The following is a 24,774-nucleotide window of genomic DNA, read 5'->3' as shown; positions in this document are numbered from 1 at the left end:
ATCCAGTAAGTATCCATCAGGGCAGCTGTCCCTTTCTTCATATATGGAATGATGAGTGTTTTGATACAGTTCTTGTTTGTGCCCATGTTATTTTTCCCTTCACCGAGGAAGTACAGTTCATATGTAATTTCTTTTTGCAGTTTGAAGGGTGTTTCCAGGGCTGTGACCCAGGTGAGCTTTGTGATGTGCTTGGCCCATACTGGTGCGCATGTTTTCTCGACCCATTGCAGTTTTTCTGCCGCTAACCCTTGTAGTGCTTCTGCTTTGATTGTCACTTGTTCTTCCTTCCTTTTGTTCTCTGAAAACAGTGTTCCTTTAATTACCAAAAATGGTTCTTTCAAGCATATCACTTCTTTAGGTCTTGAGTAGCACGGTTTTTCATTCTGAAGCATTTCAAAAGAGACTATGTGTGCCTGGAAGGTGTCCTTTTTTCTACATAAGTTGAGATGAAGGAGACACTGGGCATCAGCAAGAGGCAGTTCTTGCGGCAGGAGCACCTTAGGGGTACCTGAGGTGTGGGGTATCAGAGAGAATACGTAACAGCTCTTGTTGGTTGTTTGTTTGGCAGTGAAACTCATGTCTGCGTACCATTTATTTGATTGATGCGGGTGCCTGGGGTCTTCTATTGTGTTTAGCCCCAGCCCGGAGTACTCGTCATATTTTCTCCTCCCACTCTCCCTCCTTCTGTTGCTTCTGGGGTGTACTATCTCATGTTCTAATGTACGTTGTATTGGAGTGGTCTCTCCCGCCCCCCCCCCCCCCTTTTCCCACTCGTCATACAGGGCAAGGAACCTTTCATTCTCTCCTTTTATGCTTGTGGGGAATCATACTCAATGGATGTTTTAAATTTTGGTGTGACAGCGGTGGTGGTGACATCATATAACCAGGATAATACAGAAGGATTTCGATCATTTAACTCATAAACTCTGAATTCAGAGGCGGTGTGTGCATCAATTGGACGTGGGGTTACTGGCTTATCGTCTGTATTATTCAAATGTTGTGCGCTATCATGGTGGGTATAATACCCCCATATGAGCTAGAAGCCATCCCATATGAGCTAGGTCCCTTGTTTGATCATGCTTGTTCCGATGATCATGCTTGTTCTGTTCTCCCCCCCCTCATTTACATAGATAGATATAAGTGTAACTGCCCAGTATAAAACTAGGCCAAACATCAGTGTGAAGAATATTACTGCACATACAAACAGGCCACACTCATACGAATATCTGCACAAATCAAAATTTACCTTCCCATTTCTGTCTACCCTAACAACGTTTGTAGCGGGTGCACCATCTGTTGCCATGGTTTCTCCTATATAGTGAAACATAAAAGTGCATTAAGCATCTCAAAGCATTTTTTTTTAGATTTACTATAGTATTTTCATTTGTCAATCTTAGAGAAATAAGTGAAAATGTAAGCATGAATGTGCATGTAAATGGAGAGAGAGAGGGAGAGAGAGAGAGAGAGAGCATTTCAATAATCCATTATCAACATTATACACATCACAGTAGTAATTCATTTTATATTTCTCATTCTTTTTATGACAGTACTGGCAAGAAATGAAATGTTTCCTCCTCTCCTACATCGCCATCACCCTCTTGTCCTTGCGTAACACTATCGTAAGCCTTTCGCATGTTTGTTAAAGGTATCCAATATCTCAGGCCCTTTACCTTAACTGCTGTCGGTGTGCAATACACTACCTCATGCGGGCCTTAAAATCGTGGAGCATTCCACCTATGAACGAAACTCCTCACGTACACCATCTCCCCTGGCATCAACTGACCTGTTGGGCTGTCTTCTGCAGGTGTCATTGTTTCATTACATTCTTCGCGTGTGAATGGGGGTGCTAGTCGTTTCGCTATCATTCGGGCTGCCTTTGTCAGCTTTGTCAAGTATTCATTGAATTCTTCTCCTAACACTGTAGTGCTTCTGTGGGCATCTGAACGTCTGTGGAGTGGAGAATTTGCAGTGTGCATGCGTCTTCCTGTCACTATTTCATGGGGGGACAAGTGGTGATCCTTACTGGGTTGATTTCTCAACTCAAACAAGGCCAGAGGCAAGCAGTACACCCAATTTTTCTTGAGTGTAAAACACAACTTTGACAACCTCCCCTTAAGGAGGCCGTTGATCTTCTCAACCACGCCATTACTTTGCGAGTGATAAATAGTGATCAGTTTATGCTTAATTCAAAGCAGAGCTGTAACCTCCTTGAACAGATCATTGACAAAATGTGTGCCATTATCAGACTGAATTACGTCACAAATTCCCCAGTGCGGAAACACTTCCCGCACTAAAAACTTTGTAGCACACTTTGCATCCAGGTGGGCACACGGGCCTACCTCTATCCGTCTTGAAAATGGACAAACCACCACTATCTTGTAGCGTGACCCATTGCACCTTTCTCCCATGTCTGCATAATCAATATGCACCTCCCTAAAGGGGCCTCTTGGCTTGGGCAATGTTCCTCACAATGTTCTCAATGTCATTCCTGAATTGTATATTTGGCAGGTTGTACAGTTCATTGCAAGTTTTGAAAGTTGTTCCCGTAACCCTGGGATAAACCAATTTTCTTGTATCTCTGCGGCAATGTGCTGTTTTGCATTGTGAGATGGAAAGTGAAGGTGTTGGAATGCTATATCTAGTAGCTTGCGGGGCATGACTACTTTACCTGTATTGTTCTGACACCAAAGAAGGCCCATGGACGACTGACTGCACCCTCTTTTCTCCCATAGTTACTTCTCCTCATCTAACGCCCCATTTTGTAGTTCTAAAATTTGAGATATGGGCATAGAGTTATACACATCTGGGCGATCCTAGTACTCACCTATTCTCTCTTTTGTCAAGTATGACGCTTCCTTCGCGGCAGCGTCCGCTGCAGTGTTTCCCAAAGAAATGATGTCAGTATTGTTTGTATGGGCCTGGCATTTGATGATAGCCACAACTGTGGGTTCCTTCAGCACCTCTATCAATTCTTTAAGTAACTGTGCGTGTTGCACAGGTGACCCATCAGCTCTGTGAAATCCTCTTATCCCCAATCTGGCCAACCCCCCGTGTACTGTAGTCATCATGTAGGCTGAGTGTGTATAGATTGTAACCGCACATCCCTTGGCTGCATGTAAAGCTTCAATGAGTGCCACTAGCTCTGCTGCCTGTGCTGAGTAATGGGGCCATAATCTTTGCTGGTCGAGCACTTCATACTCATCTTCCTCTAATCTCACGACAGCTATTCCCACATGCTTTCCTCCTGTTTCTGAATTCATTGATGCTGACCCATCTATGAAGTATACTTCTCCTTCAACTAGTGCATTTTCATTTACTGTGGGCGTGTCCCCATCCTCTCCCCTGTATGTTGCACAATCATGCGTTTGCATGTCCTCCACTGTGTATGCTTCTGTGAGAAATGTGGCAAGATTTACTGTTTTGCATCTCACTATGTCTATATTGGGGCTGGACAGAATCACTTCATATGCTGTGGCTCTCTGAGTTGTTAGTGTGCTTTTTGATCTTTCTAATATAGCAAACAATGAATGTTCCACGAACAGCGTCATGGAACACCCCATCACGATTGTTGCACTTTTTTCAATCGTGAATGCCGCGGCTACGAGAGATTGCTCTCAGGCGAATTGTCCTTGCATCACGACATCCAATGTTCCACTGTAATAAGCCAATGGTTTGTGCCCCAGAGATGTTTTTTGTGTCAAGACTGCCGTCATGCGTGTCCCGTTGCAATGTGAAAATAAACAAAACTTGCGTTCATAATCAGGGTTCGCAAGTACTGGTGCTGTTGATATTAGCTCTTTGAGTGTGGTGAAGGCTGTGTCTATCTCTGCTGTCCATTGTATTTCTGTGTTTTCTCTTTGCACCTCTTTGAGGCACTGTACTAGTGGCATTGTGTATCCTGCATATTCTGATATCCAGGCTCGACAGTAGTTACACATGCCGAGGAATTTCTACATCGCTTTTACTGTTTTTGGTTTGCTTACTGCTTTGATGGCAGCCAACCTGTCTGGTATGATTCGTTTACCATCCTTTGAGATCAGTTGTCCCAGATACAACACTTCTTGTTGACAGTTTTGTAATTTTTCTTTGTCTACTTTGTAACCCTTGTGGACCAACAATGTCATAAGAGTAATAGAATCTTTCTTGCACTCATCCTCATTTTTTCCACAAATCAATAAATCATCCACATACTGGATAATTGTGCTGTCTGTATTCCTAAATCTTCATGTAAAATCCTGTTGAATATACTTGGGCTTTTGCAGTACCCCTGGGCAACCTACAATGTTCATATCGCTTTCCTCCCATTGTAAATGTTGTCAGATATCAGGACTCTTCAGCTAGAGGTACCGAGAAGAATGCGTTCTTCAAGTCGACCACTGTGAAACAAGATGCATTCACATGCATATATCCAGCAACAAATATACTACAGTTTAATCTTGCTAACGTAGCACAAATGTTGTCCATAAGCAGAAAGCACACCACCTCTAGCGATCAGCAGATCACGCTACCCCCTTGTGTTCTCACATAATAAAGTAAAATGATCAATGATCCATCTCTAGGAATGGAATGTTTTAAACACAACATTTTAGAGCTGTGTGTTTCGATAGTGGCCACAAGATCTACATATGTCCAACTAGTTAGACCACTACTCCAAACATGTGGTCTGATGGTTGCCGATAAGCAATTGAGATCCTGCATTTTTTGATACATGGATAGCCATGTTCGCAAGAATGGAGATCACACCAGGTGGTATATTTCCCAGGAGATTAATTTCTGTATCCAGTGTGAGGGGGGACTTCATGCCGCTGTGTTGGCAGGTCTGGGTTTTTTGTTTCTAATATTGAGACATTACTACTGGTTCATAAGGCCCTCAAGAGAAATCATATTGAAGACCCTCACTTGATAAATTGTTCTTGAAAGATACACAGGAACCAGAGGTTGGAAAAGCATTAAAACAATTGATAGCAGACACTCCACTAGAATCTTATTTGCCAATGTCATATAATGGAGGATACAGATCTGGATGTCTGCTTTAGCAACAACGTCGCCTTTGATATAAGCATCCCTTTATTTGAAATATCCAGTAAATACATATTTGGATGAAAAGATCCTCATTCGCATACGAGTTAGTTGGTACTTTAGGTACTCTATTCACTAGAAAAGTGTTACATGGGAAGTGCCACAGGGGCTCCTGGTTAGATCATGATGGAGCAATGTCATATTCATATGCATGCTTCTCTTCAATAAGCTTATCTACAGGTTTTTTGTTAACCTTATTTGCAGGTAGGATATGGTTGATATGTCAGTTAGGTGAAAGATATGATGTTATATTGTTAATTGTTTTTCAAAAATAGAAGCATGACCACTGTCCAGGAAAATAGATTTATGTCTCTATAGTTGTTAGTTCCCACCAATTGCAAATGTGGAGACAAAGCACCCTCACCCTTCCAGCACCTACCATCATTAAAAACATTACCTTTCTCAGTTCCAGATCCCCATTCCACTTGTTAGCAGTTTACAATAGTTTATGTGGTAAAGTCTTCTTGAGAATCTCCAGAATTGTAAAGGATGCCAGCCAAAAACATGATGTTTTATCAAGTGTCACAATTTGGAATGATCTGATTTGATCTAACCACACACGAAAGATGCCATGTGACTAGGTAAAGATTCTGTTTACACTTGAGATCTGTAACTGCAGTGTGGATAGGCCAGATACATGATAAATGTTGCTTGATATTGTAGGCAGAAGAAGATGATTTAATTAAGCAATAAGCCCTGAGCAGGAGAGCCATTACGATTTATTGCTATTAGTAGCCCGGCCTATAAGTCCGAGGTACTAAAAGTATTTTCTCTGTTTTGCGAAAAGTTCTGGCGTTTCACAACAGAAAAATAAAAGTTGAAAAAATGTCTGCCGCAAATGGGAAAATGAAGTCTGTTTTCCCTTTCCATGGCTGCCATTGAAAGAAATACAAAGGTAAACAAACAAAATGGCTTCCATGGAAAGGGAGAAGGGACTACTTTTAGTATACTTTCCATGGCGGTCATAAAAAAGGCAAAAAGTAAACAAAATTGTGCCTCCATGGAAAGGAGAGAAGGGGCTACGTTTAGTAACTTCCTCCTTTCCATGGGGGGCTGACGCACATCGGAAGCGTACGCGCCGGAGACAGAAGTTTTTCCAGCGCTTCTGCTCCTGAAAAGCAGGTAAGTGTGGGTGTGCGGGAGGGAGGGAGTGAGGGAAATGTGGGGGAGGGGGATTAGAAGCACTTACTTCATACCCCGGCGAGGGGAGATGGTGGCCGCTAGTGCTGAGGAGGCTCAGGGCGGTGGAATTACTGTTTGGTAACACCCACGTTCTGAGCCTCCCCATTAGCTAGGAAGCCGCAACACCCCACTCGCCAGGTACTAATGCACTTCAAGATTTTTTCCCAGTTCTTAAAGACATTAAAGCTAGAACACTGAATCCGATCCTGCGGGAAGTCGCTTTTACTCAAAGTCTGTCAGGTTTATTTTATCTATTGAGAGCAGAAACACAGATCATAAGCTGGGCCCTCCTTTTTCTTAGACACATCAAATAGGAGGACATTTCTGTTTATCAAGGAAATACATTAACAACAGGCAGTATTTTATTCCAGGCGATTAACAAAATGATTATCTTGTTGCATTCTTGTATGACTTGTCAACCCTATGAAGAAAACCCCAAAAGAAAACTTGAAACTATTTGGAGACTTTCCCCATCAGTCAAAAATAAACTCAACCTCTCCAAAGCCTCCTCCCAATACAAGAAAGAAATACTATTAGCCAAACAAGAAACCTACAATACTAAAATATCCAACTCAAAATCTAGTGTCAAAGAATTGTTCAGCATTCTGAAAGAATTGGAAACACCCGTTGTACCCCAAGAAAACTGCACCAAAGACAAAAAATGGTGCTCTAGCATACAACTTGCTTTAACAAACAAAGTAGCAAACCTACAAACCAAAATTGCCATCAAGAAGGCATCACTAACACCACACATCCCTCAGAGCTCAGCGCCACCGCCACAGCCCAAGTTGGGAGCCCGATTCTGCTTCTCTAAGGTATCGACCATAGAGGTAGAAAATATCATCCTGGGACTCAAACCGTCCAACTGCAAAGGCGACCAATGCCCAGCACAACTCATCAAGGATGCTGCGAGGGAACTATCGCCATTTATAACCAAACTAATCAACTCTTCCTTTACCTCAGGTTCAGTACCGATCAACCTAAAAGAGTCCTGGGTACTGCCACTACTAAATAAGCAAACCCTTGACCCCGCCATTATGACTAACTTCAGGCCCATCACGACTGTGCCCTTTCTTCTAAAAATTTTAGATAAAGTGGCTTACTTGCAAATTCAAAGCTTCCTAGAGTCTAACCACTTACTTGGAACCCTTCAATCAGGATTCCGCCCGCAACATGGGACCGAGACAGCGTTAATAGACCATAAGGCCCAAATAGACGATTGCAGAGACAATGGCCAAGCGGCCCTACTTCTCCTCCTGGACCTATCAGCGGCATTCGACTTAGTGGAACACACAGTCCTCTGTAGTCACCTCGACTCGGCAGCCCACTTTTCAAAAGAGGCCATAATTTGGATCAAGTCATTCCTGAGTAATCGGACCATGAGAGTCTTCGCTCCATCAGCCTCAGCAGATCCAATCCCCATAACATGCGGTGTTCCACAAGGGTCTTGTGTGTCACCCACCCTCTATAATGTCTTCACGAAGCCTCTCTTTGATGAAATGGATCATCTGGGTATCGCCTACACTAACTAACCAGACGATACCCAGATCCTCCTCCCGCTCTCAGGAGACTACACCAAGGACCTGGCCCTAGTGAACAGGATCTATAGCATCGTCCAGGCATGGATGGCCACCCACGGCCTATGCCTGAACGATGATAAAACTGAGCTTATCATCCTGGGCACCACTACCTATATATCCAAACTCAGCCCTGATTACGACAACTTCATTATTGGTGGGAACAATATAAAAGTAGCTCATGAAGTAAAAACCTTAGGACTTTACCTAGACGCCACCATGAACTTTACCAAACAAGTTAACTCTCTAGCTTCTGCCACAGCATATACATGCACACTTATCAGAGCGAGCAACCAATTCCTCTCCACAGATAGTTGCATTACACTTGCCAGAGCCTTGATACTATCCAAATTAGACTATTGTAATGGACTTTACATTGGAGCTAATAAACAGACCATCCACAAAATTCAAGTGCTCCAGAACAATGCTTTGAGAGCAGCACTCAAGATTAATAGAAACAAGCATATATCCTCTACAAGAAGAGAATACAAATGGCTCGCCACCGTAGACAAAATTTATCTCAAAATCGCTTCCCTCACCTACAAATGTATCAACAACAAAGCTCCACCTTACCTCATGGATAGATTACGTAAAAGGACTTCTTCCAGACCTACCAGAATTGCCAACGCAAACTGCCTCCAAGTCCCGCGTTTCAAACTTGCCACTATAGGAGGAAATAGCTTCCCGGTCAAGGCTGCGCAGTTATGGAACTCCCTCCCCCATGACGTCAGAGAACCTCAGCCTTTCGCAAAATTTAGACAAAACCTCACTAGGTGGCTGCGAGCCAACGACAGCTAACTAGTCCACTTGTCACATTGTACATTATTGTATATAACTATATATTACGTGAACAGGAGCATGCTCCTTGCTCCCCTGTCCTTGATCTCTCCCTGTTCATATCTGCTTGCTGTAATATTGCTGATGTCTATGTCTACACTTCCTGCCTTTTCCTGTACTTGCAATTAGCCGAGCATATCTGTAACCAAGCTCAGTGCATCTCTGTACCTTCATCTGATTTCTATGTACCTGTAACTAAGTTGAGCATATCCTTGTCGGTTTGCGCCCTGATACTCCAGGGTATGGCGCGCTATACAAATAATAAAACTAAACTAAACTATGAACTATCTATTCATATTCTTTTGTGTTATTTGATGTATTCATTGAATTGCTTTTTATAGATGTACTTTGTATTGTATGTATGCATTTTTGTATGGATGTCTGTATTCCGTAATAAACGTATATGAACAGACACGTTATTATTTTTCATGTTTACCTTCAGTTTTGAGGTAAAATAGTTATTTTTATTTAGCACATATCTGGAGCAGACAATTGTTCCTGGGACATGATCAAGTATCAAATTATTTGTAGAAGGGTTATCTGTCTAATGGTCTGTTGATTAGGAAAATCTAAAGCATAAAGTTGCCTCGATGTTTGGCTTTTATAGAGTAGGGTAATTGACAAGCTTGTATGTGATTGGAGGAAGCATTGGTGTTTTCCGTGAGCACCTCACCCCAAACCGATTTGACAAACTTATATTCTCTGCCACTTATACTGTATCAGATCAACATTTCTTTCTTTCTCCATGATACTATTAATGGTGGACCTCAAACGGTAGTTTCAAAGGTTTAACCTTCTTCCTAGGTGGGGACACAGGGTATCTCATATTGGTCCAATGGGTCTACTGTTTTAAAAAAAAAAATGTTTTATCTTGTCTTGGGGTCTGCAAAAAAATCTAATTTGAATTGTATCACAATCCATTTTCTGGGTCAATCATTGTGTTTGTCTTTGGTCTCCTCTTTTTTTAAATTTCTCTTTGTTCTTGAATTGGCTCCAGTATCACCATCATCAATCCCAATGTCATATAGAACGGTTTTAATTTCTGTTCAAAGTAGTAGCCTTCATAATATGCATTTCTGAAATGCTGGATACCTAAAGGATAGTGTGGGAAGGTTATTTTGAATTTGCCTGCCTCTTTTACATTGTAAAGGACAAAGCAAATTGAAATGATTCCGGCTGAAGGAGTCTCTAAGGGATTTTATGTTTCTTTGCCAAGTACATATGCACGTGCCTCGCCAAGTGGGAAATTCCCTTAGAGTTTTTGTTTCAGACTTCAGGCTCCTTCAACTTGCTTACCCACTGAGCAGCCAAACACTCAAATGGTGTGCCTTCTGTGCAGGCCAGGGAGATCCATTTTCATCAGAGTGAATGGGAACATAAACAAAATCTACTGGCGGCATAGAGAGGCAGAGTTTGGCCCAGTGGGCAGCCAAACAGTGCACCCTTAGTGTGGGCTCTGAGTGGATGGTGTCTCTGATTCATTAGGTGTGTTGCCTATCAAGGCAGCATACCGAAATACCAATGGGTACTGGGAGAGGCTGAGGTTGGCAGAGTGTGCCTATAAACAATCTCAGCATCTTCAGCATTTTTTAAAAATTACTCTGTCATCATAATAAGATCATGCAATGGCTTTAGATAAACGTTAAAAACAAAGGAAAAGAGGCAAGAACCCTTTGGAATCAACACATGCAGTCTCAGCTTTAATGGAACCTGCCCTTACTCTGGAAAACCAATTCCCCAGGGAAGAATAGATCCATTGAACATCATATTACATCACACTCTCACTATCTCAATGAGTAGCTGATACAAAATAGAGTGTGCAAGAGTGTCAAACGAAGCAGCTAAGTGTCCCAGAATTAGAAGCACAGCCTTGACTGAAAATCTGAAGAAGGAAGGCTTTGATGTCAATAAGAACAGTCTCAGGGTCCCTAATTGCCTGAAAACATTTTGAAAAATTTGAATATCAGATTATTCTCACCAAGTACTGGAAGTTACTTATATGCTATTTCATCCCAGGTCCTTAACCGTAAGAGAACATTGGCCATAGGATGGCAATTATGACAATGAGTAGGATCTAGAGATCATTTTCTTGAAAGTCGGGTCCGCCTGACCTTCTTCAGGATATCTGGAACAACAGCTTCAAAAAAAGATCTGTTGATAAAAGAGGCAATAGTAATAACTAACGTATTGTCACAATGTTGGACTCTTTTGGAAGGACAAGGATCACTAGAACAGATAGATGGATCAAGACAACAGATATCACCTAGGACATTGTAGGTGAAGATAGCCAAAGATAGAGGTCAACTGTTAAGCAGGAGGTGGGGTGTTATGCTCCAACCTAGCTGGTACTGTTTCCTATGTGCACAAGGGAGAATCTGTCAAAGAAAGACTACTTTTCCTACCTAAATAGTTTGATTTGTTTTAATGAAAATATGAATGTATTTTGCTACACCAAGCAACTAAAACCTGTGCATAGGTTTTAACCGAATGGGCAGTTTTCCAAGTGTTCAGCATGCAAAATAACCCATCAGGCAAATTTGTGGACACATGAGTCTATGTTGCATCATAGCTTTTTTTTACACTTCTATAGTTACCAAAGTATTTACTAATTGGCTATGTTTAAAGTTTGAGCAATTCCAAAGACAGGCATTTTACGTCTATCTTCTACCAGATTGTCATAAATATCAAATCCAACTCATCCTAATACCACCCTATCACCCTACTGGATGGCAGTTCTAGGTTATTCAGGGGAATGTATTTCAGCTGGAGGAATAGGTACATGAAAAGGATATTCTATCTGACACTAAGCTGCTCCTTAGGGCCGGCACTGGAAAGATTTTCCAAGGTTTGAATTGATATTTAATCCTTACCAAATATGTCAAAATCACAAGCTCACCTATCTACATGGCTTAAATGGGTTTGAGAACTGTATGTGATCACGTGAACAGAAGACTCCTTTGCTGGTACTTGTGTAATATGGGAATCCCCAAGCTCCTGACTTCCATGATATATTTTATGCAGGCAGAGTTCAGAATATGTGACCATTATGGATGTGGAGGAGAATTAAGGAAACATATTATGGTCAAAAGGTGGTCTGGCAATGGTGTTTGTTGGCCCCCTTCTCTTTAACATGTATTGTAACTCTCTTGTAAATAGCTTTGGGGCCATTGGAAAAAAATATACCAAGATGTTGGAGAAGGAGCCAACTTGTTCTTAGCTATGCAGCTGATGCAGTGCGTTCAGCTAGAACTTTGAAATCAGTGCAATTATTTGTTAATGGTACTGACGCTATATGACATCAATGGGCCGAATAGTAAACAGGAGCAGGCATTATGCTGTATGTTTTTGGTTCTAAAAAGAGGTAGTCAGCAATTTTCATTGATGGCCACCCACTTTTCCCCTTGTGAACATAGTGTTTACCTGGGAATCATATTTAATCAGAGGCTGAACTGTGATAATCTGATTGACAAATCAGCTGCTGAAATAAGGCAGATGTCGGAGGGCATTTTTAGATTTGCAAAACAAAAAAACACCATCACCCAGCTGATCACATGTTGGTGAGCATCAGGGATAAGGCAATTTCTGGGAGTTGTTTGGCTGTGGACTGTGGAGCTACGTACATTTAGATCCATTACAAAAAGCAGAGACCCATGTTTTTGTCTGGTCATTGTCTGTTCTCCCCTTTACACCAGTCCATCTAACCCATTTGGAGACTGCTTCAATTCACTTGGGCAATCTTTTTCTTTCCAGAGCAATTCTATTTTGGCATGCTCTATGATCAGGAAGTTAAGGCCGTTTGAAGAGAACCTCCAATACAAGTTTGATCTCCTCAACAAGCTGCTACCACCTAGGTTGGTTGACATATCAGATCCCAATCACATAAACTGGATATTGAGCCATGTTTTAGGAAACAGATATTTTGAACAAACCTCCTGAAAACACAGTGAAATTTAAAATACTGTATCTCTTTGCCTAGATCAGGGAAGACAAGATGATAAAAAGAACTCAAGATGGATTGCTTCTACGTCTTTCTTACCTCTTTTGGCCATTGGTTATTTGCCAATAGTGACAAATTACTGTTAGGGAGAATTCTCCACAATGGCTAATTTCTCTTACCCACTGAGTCCCTCAGCAGCTTTGCTGGATTTCTAGGATTTATTTTTTTCACCTGGTAAGAGTTACGAGCCTTTTTTTCCCATTCTTACATGTGTTTTGCTGTGTGTGTTTAACATGTTTGTGTTCATAGACTGTGAAGCTTCACCTACTCCACAGGCATCATCTTTTTACTGTGTTAACACCTTTAGTGCAGTGACACAGGGTTGTCTTTTTCAGACTTCCCACTTTAAACTCCATATTCTTGGACTGACTACCGTCTCTCAGAACATGTAAAGTTGCCATTGACTTTATTAGTCTTTTTAAATTCACAGACCCAGTACAAACTATCTTCTATAGAGTACTGGAAAGGGTTAATAGTTATCCCTTTTGTCTGTCTCTCATGGAACATTATTTTGTTCCCCTTTCATTAAGATTTGGCTGGTGGCAGTGGTATCTACCCTATTTTTCCTGCCATGATCTATGTAAATAGCCTTGTTACTCTGCGCGCCAAACCAGGTTTGGTTCCTTTGTTCGCCGTCCTTTGGCGGGCTTCTGCACAGAAGCCCTCCTTTGGCGCCTGAATGTCTGAGGGGGACAGGATGTGAGGTAGGGGTTTGAGACTCCCTTCACAGGGTCTTCCTGGAGACCCATGTCACACTCTCTATGATTGGCTGTGGTTACTCTCCCGCCAGGACAGACATACTGCTGTGTGATTGACAGCCAGGCTGTGTGAAAGGGGGAAAACTGCATAAAAAGAAGGTCTCTGGGACAAGGAAGGAAGAGTCACCACTGGATTGAGAGAACCGAAGAGAAGCTGAAAGAAGAGGACCACTACCACTACTGAACCTCCTGGTGAAGCCCTGCTGTGGGTCCGAATCTCCAACCTTCGATGACAGAGAAGATCTGCAAGGAATCTTCTTCCCTTGAGCTGGTGGGACCAACCAGTGCGCCAAACACCAAGCAAGGCCTCCAACCCCTGGTTGAATTTGCTGTGCACAGGTGCAGTGAACCGGATAGCCAGGAGGAACGGACCCTGTTTGGGTTTTAAGAAGTGCACCTTTTATTTGTTGCTTTGCTCTGCTGCTGGTTTCTTCCCTGGGCAGTACAGGACTCTCCAGTCTTCCTTCTTCGTGTCAGTCTGACAGTCGCTTCAGGAACCGTGAGCCTGCAGGATCTGCCAGGAACTTCTGCCTCAGCTACAGCATTCTTCTTCTTCTAAGGTACTGTTCGAACGCGGTTGTTTGTTCTGTCTGACGACGGTGAAAGTGTTTGAAATCTTTTGCCAATCTGAGGGTTTGTCCTTCTCTACTCTTTTAAGTAACTTTTCTTCCGACCAACTTTGTTTCGAACTCTTGGCAAAGACCATGAACTACTCTGAACTGTGTGTTCCTCTGCAAAGACTCGGTACCACTAACATTGGCCCAGGCCAATTGATTTGAATCCTCTTTGTAGCAAGCCTTTTCCAGATTGCCCTGCCTACTTACTTGTTGGCGCTGCTTAATTTTGTATAACCTTGTCTTCCCCTCCCTTTTAAATTGCTGGAGTGCCATTTTGCTCACACTTCATTTTGAGCCTAACTTGTCCAGAATTGATTGGGGGTTGTGTAGTATATTAAGAGTGTGATTTTTCTGCTGCTTTACTTAGTGAATTGTTTTACAACTGATGTGTAAATAAATGTATATTATTTTACTCAGAAACCTTGAGTCAGTGTTTGTTTGAAACATAGTAGTTGCTGTCCTTTGTGAAACTATTGATACTGCTCACTTTACTCTTGAGATAAGTCTGGCTGCTCAGCCATCGCTACCACTTTACTGTGTAAGAAAGCGTGGAACATTCTACCCTGATGCCAAGCTGATTAGCAGACTAAAAGTTGAATTAGATGGAGCTAGTGAACAAGAGGAAAAGTTAAGAGCAGAACTGGAGGTATGTCAAAACGACATGCAATCAAAGTGTAAAGAACTCGACACTCAATTGTCCCAAAGGAAGAAACAGTTTGAGGATCATGAGCAATAATTAAAACACTTGAAAGGATTGGTAGGTCATATTAGACAAGATAAAGATGAGGTCATTTTGGAAATGCACATTTTAAAAAGAAAATTTCGAGAAAGAAGGTGAGCTTCAGAATGCTGAACAAGAGATAGCTAAAATGTTTCAAGAAAGCGACAAGAGAGACAAAGAGTTTATTGAATGCCAAATGCAAATGAGCGATATGTAAAATGTGATTAATAAGATGGGTGATGAAAACAATTACCTGCGTAAGGAGGCAGATCGGCTCCTTAAAAAGTGCAAGGATTTGGAACAGCAAATATGCCTGATTAAGGCGCAAACAGACAATCCAATATTGGGGGTCTATTATAATCATTTGATGGACCCCGAACAAAATCCTTTAACTGAAAATGAGTGTACAGGAAAAGAAGAGTTCAAGCTGTTATTAAAGAATAAAAAACGTATTAAACTACAGGATGGAGTTAGATCAGGGAATCCATAACAGGACAAATACAGTGGGTGGTACCCCTTTCATTCAGAGGGCTAATGTTACACCATGCACATGATGCAATAACTGCAGGACACAGAGGTTCACAAAAGACTTTAGAAATACTGCAATGTTATGCTTACTGGCCACATATGTCCCAAGACATGAAATTATATAACAAGGGGTGCATAGTATGTGCTCAATTTAAACCTGATTTACCAATGCATAGAGCTCCACTGATGAAAAAAGGTTTAACCCTTTCATGCTCAGATTGACAATTTGACTATGTAGGCCTGTAAAGAGGTCGAGTAGGGGAAACCGTTATCTTTTGAACGTGGTTTGTTTGATGTTGAAATGGGTAGAGTGTATCCCTGCACCAGATTGTAGTGCACAACCAGCAGCTACATTGCTGGTAAATCATATATTTTCAAGATTTGGATTACCACAAAGAATACAGTCAGACAGAGGAAATCATTTCACAATCACCTTAATGAGAGCAAGGTGTGGCAGATATTAATGGTAAATAGATCGACTCCTGTTAAAGCGAGAGGTATCAGTCCTCATGAGGTGTTAACTGGAAGGAAAATGGTACTGCCACAACATTTATTATACAGGACACATGAGCAGAAACTTGTGAGTGCATCTACAGTTCACAAATATGTGGAAGAACTGAGGAAGCATTTGCAACATGCATTTGCATTTGTTCAGCAATATTTGAAAAGAGTTGCTGATAGTGCAAAGTCATATTATGACAAAAAGACATCTGTGAAAGAGTATAATGTAGGTGATCAGGTATATATGTTTAATTTTGGAAAAAAGAAACATAAAAACTCAACATTTCTTGCAGCATGTCAGGGTCCATTTGAGATAGTGGATAAAGTGTCCCCGGTAGTTTATAAGATATTAAAGACACAGGGTGAAATGGTAACAGAACAATTTGTTCATGTTAACCAAATTAAGCCCTGTCACCCTAAACACGATATCAGGAGGCTTGAGCAGGTCGAGACAGGTTAAGTATACTAATTTCATGGAAAGAAAGATGCAGTGACTATTTCATAATGTCTCACGCCATAAAAATAGATAGTAATGTAATGTCTCACGACATAAAAATAGATAGTAATGTGGAGGTAAATGCAAATGAAAATACCACAGTTGGGAACAGTGCGGTAATGTATATTGGTAAAAGGTGCTGAATTAGATTAAATTACTGTGGTACAATATGCTGAAAGGTTCAAAAAAATGTTTTGTTGTATAATAATGTGAAACGTATGTTATTGTTTTCTCTAACATGCGCTTAGTTGCAGGCATTCGGAAGAGGAAATCAGAATGTTTTGAACCATATTTTATTTTTGGCAAAGTGGTAGAAAGGGTGAAACTGGTATTGTGCTATGTACTTAATCTATTCCTTTTCTATTTGATTTAGAAAAATAATTAACCTTGGTTGGGGTCAAAGGTCGCAGGACCGGAGGATGCGAGATATGATGGAGTCCTTGAGTCCATGGGATGAAGCCCAAATAAAGCCTCTGGACCAAAGTATGGAGGTGAAGACAAATGAAATGATTTCTATGGAAAAGCACCCAAGAGCGCCAGAATGAAAGAATTTCACCGAATGAACCAGATGATGAAAAGTTGATGATGAGAACATTTCAGAGACGCTGTCATGAAGATGCTGAATGCCATCAATGGAACAGTAGTGAGTTGAACTTAATTGTGCAGCGTTGTGGGTGGAGCATAGTATCATCCTATGTGACTGGAAGTGAGGGTGATGGAGAGTCACAACTTTGTTATTTTATTTAATTGTGTTGGTTAGTTATGTTAGTTAAATGTTTATTTATTTATTTTATTATTTTGTTGTCATATCTGAAATATTGATTTCACACACATATAAAAACCATGATTGAAAAGACATTCAAACATATGTGGACACTTCGGTTGGAAATAAACATGTACAATATTTCTAAGAGGACTTATGGACTCATTTGGGATCTGTTTTACTTTTGTTATGATTAAGCGGCGCTTTGTTGTGAAATGTCTACACGTTAAGTTGCTATTATTTCAATTGTGATTCATATGATGGAAAAAGAGAGATGCACATTTTAAGAAGTTTCCTCCAATTATGGGTTTGTTAGCCAAAATTGTCGGAAAAATGAGGGAAATGTAAGGACATGTATGAGACTTTTGCCAGCATATAATATATAGCATTTTTGGCAGCATACAATATACAGTAGTTTTGCTAGCATACAATATACAGTACAGAAACACAGCCAGGCCCAGTTTGATACTGCAGGCATTCAGAGCACACATAAAAAAAAAAAAAACTTAAGTGTGCTGCCAGGTTAAAATAATGAGGTGCACAATTTATATTGGATGCTTCATGTGTGAAGACTACACTACATTAGAATACATAACTGATTAACATTTGCTAACATAACTAAAGTACTGGTTTCAAATTTGATAACATTATAATGCAGTCTTCTATGCACAATGAGGTACAGTACATGTTTTGGGTGCCCTGTTTAAAATTAATTTTCAATGAAGAAATGCACACTAGTGTTTTCTTCAGCTTGTGGAGAACAGAACATATGTAAGATGTAGAAGCAAAACAAAACAGTTACTCTGGACATGAAATGTTCATTGTTTTGAAAACGAAGGCTGGCACAGGGCACATTCTTTTTACCGTGATTGGTAGGGATTGTAGGAAGACAAGCCACTTAAACTAGTGGGGTGAATGAGAGTTTTTTTAATGAAGAAAAAAGAGGGAGTTGGCAGTTTGTGTTGGGTTCAGGAGACAGACAGATGGTGCTATCTCTGAGGATCGAGCGCGGACTTTTAATCTAATCAGTTGGCACTCCCCACACATGTACGGAGGAGTTTTGCGCTGAGACTGGGACTGCAAAAGACAGCAAGGTCATGCAGGGATCTCAGATAACTGGCCTTGGTAAGAGATTTGTGCCAAGTGAGGAAAAAACAAAAAGGGAATGGTGCGCGAGTGTTTCTAGAATCCATTGGCAGTGCAGAGAAGTTAGAAATCATTGAATGTTTATATTTCTCTCTCTATTTTCAACATGTACAAACATAAATTCATGTTTGCAAAATACCCGCTTGTTTCTGTTTTGTTCTCTTATAACTTGCATGTGATGCTGTAAATATCATGTGGTAAGATTCTGTGGTTGGTAACTGTATTGTAACACAAAGTGCAGATTAAGAAAAAAAAACTGAGATTGTGGTGTCATTCATGCATCTGTGAATCATTTACATATGAGGCGCAAAGTAATGTTTATACCAGTGCAGTAGTGTATTTAACAATTTATCATTGTAGCCAAAATAGCAAACACGAGAAAGTCAGTAATATACATCTGCAAAGTAGAAAGTTGTGTGCAAGGTAATGAGTGATTCCTTCATTGCATGCTGATGGGAAGGGGTGCCTAATCCAGCACATAGATTACTATTGTAAATAAACCAATAATACCAGCCATAAACAATAGGGGGCGCTATGAATAAACTCATTGGTTTCTCTGAAGTGTTCTAAGTCTGGGGCTCTCTACAGGCGACTAGAAGGCATTCTAATAGAAAGGAAAGGTTTGTTTTATGATGGGGTTATAGTATAATAAAAATCATTGCTCACCACAGGGATAAAATAATTCTAAAAATGCTGCAAAGTAAGATACCACTAAAATTACTGCCAATGCAAGCTAACAAAATATGGTCACTAAAATAGAGTGATACCAAACCCACTCTAAATGTAGGAATAGTTTACCGGCAAGTTACTGCCAATATTTTTACAGTAAGAGAATACCGCCAAATCCCAAATTTACCCCAATCAGACAACATCTCTAACAAGGGCATGGCAAACCCATTTATTGTTAATATTATTTTAGTTAGAGAGTTCTGCATACAAAAATATAATGTAAAAAAGGTGAACCCTTATGCAACCAACTAATTGTGATATATTTGACTATTAACAAAATGTCTGCTCTTTTTATGCTATGGTATGGTTTTAATTTGTTTTATGTATTAGTATTATGTTTTAAATTAATCTGTTATGTTTTGCTAATGTTTTAAATTAATCTGTTATGTTTTGCTAATTGATGATTCATGCCCTATTTATGCTGTTGTGTCAACTGGAATTTTAATCTATTGTATTGATAGGTTATTTGTTCTGTAGGTGTTTGTAAGGGTTTATAGTCATTTTTTCGAATACGAAAATGTCGAAAGTAAAATAATATTTTTTTAATTACGTTTTTTATTTGAAATGGGCCCCCCCCCCAAACTGCCCTTTTTTTTTACCCATTTTTTTTATTCCCGGACCCCAAAATAAATATATAATTAAAAAAAAGAATTCAACTTTTTTTTTATATTATGTTTTCAACATTATTGTCTTTCGACATTTTTTTTCTCGAAATTATGACCGACCACCGTTTGTAAGAGGTTTGTTTGCAGGTTTTAATTATCACCTTCTTGGTGCAAGTTGTATAATGAGCTGAAGTACACGCTGTGTCAGTCTTAATATGGAATTGTATGAACTGAGCACATTTATTATGTATGTGTTACATGGATTAACTAATCTGAAATACGCATTACATCTTTAATATGTTAAGGTGCTCACTATACCTACATTTTACCTACTGATGATAGTTTAATTAACTTGCTTTGACGGATGTGACACAACCTAAGCTGTTTGAAATAGTGGAGTTATAGAACTTTGGCATTCCGTCTGCGGCATCATCTTGATGGAGTGCTCCATCCATATTGACAAAGGATGGGTTCAAATGCATAGTGGTCTATGAGGATTTGTCCCTAAAGGTGATTGAAATTGTTTCCAATGTTCTACCCTTAGTAGGGATGGACACTGTAAGATTGAAATGAATATTATCATGATCAAATGATGCCAAAGAGAGTAGCCAGGTAAACCAGGGTCACATTTTTTGCTAAGCAATCCAAACTGTGAGGGGAGTGCTCATGAAGTGGAAACCCAAATATGCGTAATGCTGTAAACCCATGAAGACTGATAGTCATTAACATAATTGAATTAATATCACCCAACACTATAAGCAGAGGTGCAACTTTCAAGAAAGTTAAAACTACATTTAGGAAATACTGTATAAATAATGGGTCCCACCTCAGTGGGTGATACAATAAAAGCATATGTAGCATGCACAAGATTTGACATACAAGATTTGTTGCCAGTATATTTTCTTGAAGGCATCAGTGTGCAGGGAATTACTTGTATGTTATACATTGCAAGGCAGGGAATGCGCTTCATTACACCCCACTTCAATTCCTTCCTTGACAGAGAAGGAATTTTAACAGCTGAAGTGTGTTACATCCTATGAAGGACTTGCATACAATCTAGTTGCTTTAACGTCCTTGACTTCAACAAGGGAAAAGCCATGGTTGCTGTTGTTAAAGCTGGTGGTAGTCAGTGCTCTACTTTTCTTTTTGGTTTTGTCTGCTCTTTTTGTTTTGAGGCAGGGTTGAGGTGCTTAAACATATCTAATTTAAACACAGATCTCAAAAGCTATGTATTACTCTCTGTCTCTTTCTCTCTCTCTCTCTCTCTCTCTCTCTCTCTCTCTCTCTCTCTGTCTCTCTCTGTCTTGCTCTCTCTCTCATTATTACTGTGCTTGGAATGCAAAGTGGTCTTGAATGCACTGCCTGGTGTGACTTAATTGATATGGTCAAATCTTGACAGTGCCTCTATTTTGGTTGTGGTATTGAGAGTATAGGTGTTAGAAGCAGTCACAAAGTGTCCATGACTATTCAAGATGCTGGTCAGCCTTGATGAGTGTGCTGGGGACGGAAACTCTCACATCAGCAGAACAGTATTTTTGAGATCACTCCTTGATGACTTACTGCTGGCAGTCAAAATACAGTGAGCATCTATTTTAGTAGAGTGAGTGGATGACTTCTGACAAGTGGGTGTGATTAAGATATCAGACGAAGACAACGCAATGCACCATTCCATTTTGGAGAGGTTTTCTAGCAATAAATAGAATATCTGGTCAAGGCACAATAAATCCCTTTTTTGTTAAGGACAATAAAATGGCAGTTAGGAGCCCCACATTGTTTCAGGACTAAATGAACCACATACCCATTGGTAGTCCCTCAACGTCGCCTGTGCTACGGAACTCAATTGTAACTTGACACTCAATGAAGCTTTCCTTGTGTTCTATCACCCTCCTCTTACTCTGGTATTAAATCACATCAGGGTCATTAAAATTACCTTTCTGCTACAGCTTTGCAGCAGTTCTACCTAGAATGCAACACCTTTCACTGAAACCCATTATTGTCTTGTGTCAATCAGGCCTAGTTTGCCGGGTTGGCATTTGTGGTTGTTTGTGCTGTTCCTATTACTTCGTTCTCTTTCTGGATGATTTTATACTTCCTCCACGTCTTTCACCAACAGACTAAGGGCCTGATTCATGAAAGTGTTTTATAATGGCACAATCCCATAGGAAAACGTTCCATGAATCAGGCCCTAAGTAAATGATCCTTCTTTTCATTTGGCTCCCTTGCGGCAAGATGTGCCCTATCAGACCTTACTCTGGAATGTGTCCCTCCCACTGTTGTATGATGCACTTTGTGATGTCATACATGGAATCGTAGGATGATAGGTTCTTCTGCTGTGTTCAATTCATTGGGCCAGGGAAAGCACAGATGTAGGATGTTTGATGGCAATAAAACATGTATCTTTTCTATAATATTGTGCTAATTCTATTAATTAATTGAAAATACCATTGTGGGAGTACAGTACAAAAAGGGATAATATATTAATCCCTCTCACACAAGAACACAAGACCCCATAAGGATGCGGTCACCAGTGACTGATGACTATAGAAGTTAATTAACTTTCCATGTGGCAAATGTGGAAGAACATTTTTAACTTGGCTGAGACCAAGCCTTAACCAAAACATATGTGAGAAGTGAAGTATTGAAGAAGATACTGGAACCACATATAAGTGTATAGGTAGCTCCCTATATTATGTTATTATGCACATAGTATCAAAGTACCTGTGAGAGAACCCAGTGTTGACCAATACACAGGTAACTCTATCAGTTGTCAAAGGCAGAACACCAGGGGTATGGATATTCTGCCTACACTCATGTCATGTAGGACATCACTCACACTGACATCAAGCATATAGGCATACACATAGGGAGGGTAAGGGGATGCCAGATGCTACACATGTCCCTTTCTACCAGGGCACCCCCATCCTTCATAAACACTTATAAACACAGCCTTCAAAAATCACAGTACCAGGTGCATGCCTAAGCACAGGCATCCTCCTCCTGGCTTGTGGTGGAACCGCCATCAAATATCACCACTTACTGATTTTTACACACAAAAACAGCACACACACACAAACACAATCTCACACACTCTCACAAAAGACAAACCAGAGCCATCCACTACCTAAAGATAGCAAGGTGGAGAACAGCAGGGAAATATGCACAATGTCACCTCATTAGCGACAAAGATCAAATATAACTTGATAAACCAGATCCCACAAGCAATTCCAGGCAAACAGGGACCACAGAATCACCCTAAGCCACTTGCACACACCAACAGTGAATAGAGACTGAACCACCACACTGACCCACCACTCACAAAACACACATAAAGTCTGACTAACCTAATTATGGGCAAATCAGATGATGGAAATTGACATTTATACCACCATGTTGAAACCTTGTTGCGTTATTTTCACACTGCACGATGTGTTGCCATGACATCACCGTGAAATGATTTAATGTCATAACACTACTATGCAACACCCTGTTGCGTACTTCATTGCGTACATCAGTATGCAACACCTTATTGCAATAAATCACTCTCCCCCTTTAACAAAATATATTTCTCATAATTTAGAACTCACCCAATCCAATAACATGCTGCAGGTATCATCTCACACTTGCTGCAACTGCATGACTTTCACTGCTGTATACTATAATTCACTTTGAGAATCCCAACTAATTATGATAGCCTCCTTGCAGATTAACCTGAGTAACATTTGACACAAGTATGGATAAAAAACAAGAAGGACATTAAAATAGAAAGAAAGCAGTTGTTGGACCATTGTGGAAGAAACGTTCAGTGCATGCTTTTCCACGCTACACTTTTTAACAACATTGGCACATTTTTTGCTCTAAACCAATCAGCTCATGCATGAGAGAGCAAATGTCACTGTAATCATAGAAAGAATAGCTTCCAAACACAACATGATTATCTGATCTCTGCACATGATAGACTGATTCCTCTCATATAGCAATTACACAAATGTATAAAATAAAGGGTTAAAGCAGTAATTTGCAAGCCCTCTCACGTCTGGACTGGCTGACAAACTAGGATCCTCACAAACAAATATGCGCACATCTAGTATCCTACATTTGTTGTTGCCACTCAGGGTATTGCATTCCTATATTGAAATCATAGTAGCTTGAATTCTGAACTATTTGCAATTTACCACGTGCTACATTATGCTCAATACCTCTTTAATAGTGATCACACTCTCTATAGTCCCCCTACTTACAGGGGGGCCTTACATTGTTAAAATCAATGCTTAAGTGTTTCTTCTTCTCCACACTCAGCGATCCCTCCACTACACGGTGGACATGCACCAACACAGTAGGGCACTTTAGTCAAAGTTGCTGCTGAATAGGGTATTCTTATGATCTCCTGTAGCCCTGTCTCTGCTCCCACCACAATCTCACTTGTGCCTGATGTCATCATTCTACTGTTGTGGGTCAGGCTGAAATAAGCTCCTAGGTTTATACGGGATCTCTGTTCCACCGTGCCCTCAATGCTCTAGTGCACTTGGGTTGGGGCACATGCTTCCTCCTGCTGGCCTTACTTCTTAACTCTTGTGTTGCCAGCACACTTTACAAGTGTTGATGCTGCTCTAAGTGTGGCTCCACCTTTGGGCGTAGGTGAAGCCATGCAAGGCCCTTGACTACCGCCCTTCCAGCATTCACTTGGGCCTCTCGGCCTAATCAGGATGTTTTGCTCCAGCCATTACTGAAATCTTGAAGGCTCTCAGTGCAACATAACACTGTGCTTACTATGATGTCATGTGATCACCCCTTTCCTGCTTAAACAGCGCCTACTGGGATTGACAGCAGTGATGGCAGTGGAGATACTTCATTCACCTTGTCTTCAAGACCCTCCGTGTTGGTGGGACGTTTCTTAAGGGCGTGATGGGCATCCCTCCCCACTACAATGTCTGTACAACACACCTATGCTTCAGGGGGCCACTCATTGCCAGTGAAGGATTAAAGAACATACTGGCGATGCATGTAACTTTATAGATATGTGCCTTTATTATGTTATAATGTACATAATATCAAAGTGGATATAAGTGGACCCATGGTGCCGACCAACCAGGTAACTGTCAACTGTCACTGGTGAAACATCACGGGTAGGGACATTCTGCCTATACACACAGACACAGAGACACAGAGACACACACACACACACACACTCTATATATGACATCACTCACACAGATATGAGTCAGAGAGGTATATGCATAA

General features: G+C 40.6%; 1 long non-coding RNA gene across 1 annotated transcript in view; it reads right to left on the bottom strand.

The window, feature by feature from the left end:
• Positions 1 to 777: 777 nt before the first annotated feature.
• The window catches only part of LOC138515571 (uncharacterized), a 387,191-nt gene continuing 363,194 nt past the window's right edge, over positions 778 to 24,774 (bottom strand). Inside the window, exon 3 of the long non-coding RNA XR_011282081.1 lies at positions 778 to 1,311. This is a non-coding gene — a long non-coding RNA (uncharacterized lncRNA). The remainder of the gene's footprint in view (positions 1,312 to 24,774) is intronic.

The sequence above is a fragment of the Ambystoma mexicanum genome, chromosome 6q (assembly GCF_040938575.1).
Source record: "Ambystoma mexicanum isolate Mex_15411 chromosome 6q, UKY_AmexF1_1, whole genome shotgun sequence".
Classification (NCBI taxonomy): Eukaryota; Metazoa; Chordata; class Amphibia; order Caudata; family Ambystomatidae; genus Ambystoma; species Ambystoma mexicanum.
The sequence above is the reverse complement of the archived record's forward strand: the minus strand, read 5'-3'. Positions and strand labels throughout refer to the sequence as shown.